At 41.5% G+C, this 4,344-nt stretch overlaps 1 non-coding gene across 1 annotated transcript; it reads right to left on the bottom strand.

Moving 5' to 3' along the window:
* Window positions 1-1,207: 1,207 nt before the first annotated feature.
* LOC143689284 (U2 spliceosomal RNA) lies at window positions 1,208-1,398 on the bottom strand. The gene has a single exon (XR_013178728.1). It is a non-coding gene; the product is annotated as a U2 spliceosomal RNA (small nuclear RNA).
* Between the last annotated feature and the right edge of the window lie 2,946 nt (window positions 1,399-4,344).

Consider the following 4,344-nt stretch of genomic DNA (forward strand, 5'->3'; position numbering starts at 1 on the left):
TCCTCTGAGTGGCAGCAGGTGGGAAAAGAAATTTCAGAGCAAATTTCAAAGGTTTGTTGAAATGAAGCTAGCTTCTTTTTCATTCTCCCTGGGTTCACTGGAGGTGCAGCTATTTTCTGCCCCCAGTCAAGTAGACCGTTCAGCCCTGTTGGTTGTTAGAAGCTAAAGAAACTTGATTTTCTCTTGTGAAGATGAAGGAGCCCAACCAGATCCCTGTCTGAACAGAAGCCCAGCACAGTGTGAGAACTGGAAGTAACAATGTAGAAGTGCCAGTTGTTAACCCTTTATTTGATTCCGGGCTAAGTTCTTTTCAGACACTCTCTCATGTAATACTCCTAGCAAGGCTGTGAGATGGTTTGTCACTTAGGACTCTGGTCACACAAGACAGAAGGCGGCTGCAGCCGAAAGGGGGATTGATTATGAAGGTGCCAGGGTAACACTCTCAAGTATCTCTGCTTCATTTTCACACCTACTTCATCTTTCACTCTGCTGCTGACCAACTCCCTCTGTTTCTCCAACCACACGGTGGGGGGATTGTGCCTACTTCACAGCCCCTAAGTTCCAGATTAGTCAAGAATGTACTAGATTTACTCAGTACCAAATCCAGAATGCTGGAAAGGAGAATGTGGTCAGCACAGTTTGGGTCAGGGTCACCCCTGCCTGATGGTACAGCCACAGCTGCCAACGACCTTGTGTGCAGGTTCTATTCAAGGGGTCATTGCAATTAGGGAGTCAACCCACATGGTTTCCAATACAGGAAGGCGTTTTTATTACTACTGTTTTTCCATATTGCCTTAGAAAAAAGAACAATTACTTTGAACTAAGCTGCTTGCTAAAGAGGATTTTGAGTGCTCAAATAAAAGCAGCATGCGGCTCTTATTTCTGGCTGTTTACTAAGGCCAGCCAAAGGTTGTGAAAATAAGAGCAATGCCAAGTGTAGCATCATAGGGAAGAGTTAGTGTTTTCGCTGTGTTAGTTGTGTGATGTTGGAAAAATTAATTTCCCTTTCTGAGCCTCACTTCCCTAATCTATAAAGCAGGAATCATAATTCTTACCTCATGGGTTATTTGGACAGACTAAATGAATATACATGTAAACATATATATCTCAAAACCGACAGCTACCATTATTATTAATTTCTTGGTTTTTTTTTCATTATCATTAATTTTTATTTTTTTAACTTTTTATACATTTATTGTTCCCCCGAGGCGGGTGCACCGTTTCTGGAAGTACTGCAATACCAGGTCAATGCGTGGAGTAGACGGAGCAAGCTCCTATTCCATCTCCTAATTCCAAAAATCCATTTAATATATTGTCCTCGGATAGAGGACGTATCAGATCTTAAACTGATAAGAACAGATACTATACTTGATCTTAGCCAAAAGGCCGAGAAGCGATCATTATCATTAATTTTTATGAAAGGGAATGTCTCCCTATAGGAGACAGCTCATGAAAAAGTATAACAGTCCATAAGGAAATATTAAAAATTAATAAAGAGTGTTCAGAACTTGTCCATAATTTATTCTGCTGCAAATTACAGGCTGGATCATGAAGAGACTCCAGGGGTTAAGCAAATATTACTGTTGGCTCAACAACTGAGTATGGGTTCCTGTTCTTTCCGTGTAGATGTCAAGAAGCTTAGTATATGACCCATTTCTGTCCAAAGAGTCACAAGTCAGGGGAAGGGCCAATAAAGTCACAAGTATTCTTATATTATTTCTCTCCAATGTGACAAAGGACATAGCAATTGTCTGGAGGAAATGGTGCCTACCCAAAGGGCTCCCTTTGCAATGGGAGGGGGTCGCTATTAGCCATGGCTAATGAGTACTCAGCTGCTCCAAATATCCACAGAGCTGTGGGGGCAGAGCCACTGTCCCTAAGGTGTGAAACTGGAACATGAGATCAAGGCCGAGGTTAACGGCAGGGATTACAGGTAAGGTCAGATGCCATCAGCATGTCAAGTGTGTGTCCTCCCACCTAGATCTCCTACCTAGACCAGATGCTGAAGGTGCCTGAGCTCAGGAGGCAGTTCTCCTGGGTTCATATCCTGACTCTAGTTAGTGGCTGTTGTGACTGTGGACAAGTTACTTACCCCATGTAAAGCACCATCTCCCCACCTATAAAATGGGTGTACGAATAGCACCTAATCCACAGTGTCGGGGTGAGAATTCAAGGACATATTTTCTATATGGAACTCAGCACAATGCCTGGAACATAGCAAGCACTCAATAAATGTTGCTGTTTTCAGGATTAATGACAGTGTTATTTGAAAAGGAGTTCTTAGTTAAATCTAATGCACCCAGTGTTTTGCCTTAGCATCACTACCACGTGACCTTGGATAAGTCATGTCCTCTCTGTGAGACCCAAGTTTCCTTATCTCTAAAAAGAATTGTCAGGAAGGAAGATCAACAAGTTCTCTCCAGTTTAAAATTTCACCAATATGAGAGCTTTCTCTGTATGTGGACACAAGTAGACATTTCTCTTTAAAAGAGCTTCCAAACAAATTATGTATTATTGGTATTGTTGAGTATTTCTATATTCTCGACAAGGCATCATGGTGTGCATCAATGAGAGCATTATTATTTCAAGAGAATAAAATCGACATCAGCATATTATTTTTTTATTTTTTTTTATTATGTAGTATAACAAATGTACAAAGCAAAGAAAGCAAAAAGCAATAGTTTTCAAAGCACTCTTCAAAAAGTAGTTACGGGTCAGATCCCAGAGTTTGTCATGGGCTACCATACGATCTTCTCAGATTTTTCCTTCTAGCTGCTCCAGAATATAGAAGGAATAAATATTCTTGCATCAGCATGACATTTTAAAGAATATTATGGGCAATCTTCATGGGCCTGCAACCTGTGTAGCTGTCTAAGACCCCGTTCGTAGAAGGGCCCACATTTGGTTTAATGCTCTGCTGTCATCATCTTGAAATTCTTAACAATTTTTAGTTACTGTTATTAATTTATTATTACTACTGGTTATAAAGAGGCCGCCCTGCATTTTCATTTTGTACTGGGCCCTACAAATTATGTGGCTGATCCGGTACCAGTCACGGAATTTAGCAGAGATGACAGCGGGAAACTCAGTTATCAGTTGAGACAAGGAACTTGTCCTTGGAGGAAAGAAAAGAATATAGAATGGGGCATCCTAGGATGCAGCAATCACTTTTAATCCCATCGTCCACAGACAACTGCTATTAAATGTTTGCGTGCTGCTGTATTTTGTTACAAATCATTTTCTCCCTGACATTTACATATTTTTTATAACGAGCTGTCACAGTCACAGCCTAAGGGAGACCTGATGACTAAATGGAATGCTGTCTCCTGTGACTAAAGAGGGCAAGAGGCAAAAACTAAAGAAATCTGAAAAAAAGTATGGACTTTAATTAATAATAATATATTGTTCCATTAGTTGTGACAAATGTACCATAGTAACCAGCAATTTTGATTACTCCCCTGGCTCATCCCTACACTGGAGTGAAGCTTTAGAGCATCATTCCTGGGTCGCTCCTTCCCTGTTTCAGGTGCATCCTCTCTTCTTTCTGCCCCTCTTTTTTTCCCTTGCTGCTGACTGCTAAGCCCAGGTGTTCAATTCTTTGCATTCCCCTCTGTTCTTCATCAGTGCTAGGTTTGAAGTAAGATTTTTCACGGGGAGACTTCCTGTGGTGCAAAGGTTGTGAATTTCCCATAGGACCATTCTTATGGCCCCTTGTATTAGTTTGGGAGCTGCCAGAATGTGATATACTAGAACTGGAATGGTTTTTAAAAAGGGGAACTTAATAAGTTAAAAGTTGACAGATCTAAGCCTAAAAATGTCCAAACTAAGGCATCCAGGGAAACATCCCTTAATTCAAGAATGGTTGATGGGTCAGAAACACCCCTGTTAGCTGGGTAGTCACGTGGCTGGCATCTGCTGGTCCCTTGCTCCTGGGCTCCTTGCTTTCAGCCTTTGTTCCTATGGCATTTCCTCACTTTGCTTCTCCAGGGCTGGCTTTCATCTCTTGGCTTCCCTTGGCTTTCTCCAGTTCTGGCTTGCTTAGCATCTCATGGCAACGTTTACTGGGCTCCTAGAATCTCCAAACGTCTGTCCGTGTCTCTGTTCTCTGCCTGTCAGCTCTGCTCTGAAGTTTCTGTTAGCTCTGTCATTTCTGATGTTTCTGTCCTTTTCTCATTGTCTCCAAAATGCTTTTTCTTTGAAAGGATTCCAGTAAACTAATCAAGACCCACCTGGGATGAGTGGAGTCACAGCTCCATCTAATAGAAGGTCATACCCACATTTGGGTGTGTCACATCTCTAGTCAAAAGTTTCCACCTACAATATTGAGTCAGGATTAAAAGAAAT

This window comes from Tamandua tetradactyla, chromosome 6 (genome assembly GCF_023851605.1).
Source record: "Tamandua tetradactyla isolate mTamTet1 chromosome 6, mTamTet1.pri, whole genome shotgun sequence".
NCBI classification, from domain to species: domain Eukaryota; kingdom Metazoa; phylum Chordata; class Mammalia; order Pilosa; family Myrmecophagidae; genus Tamandua; species Tamandua tetradactyla.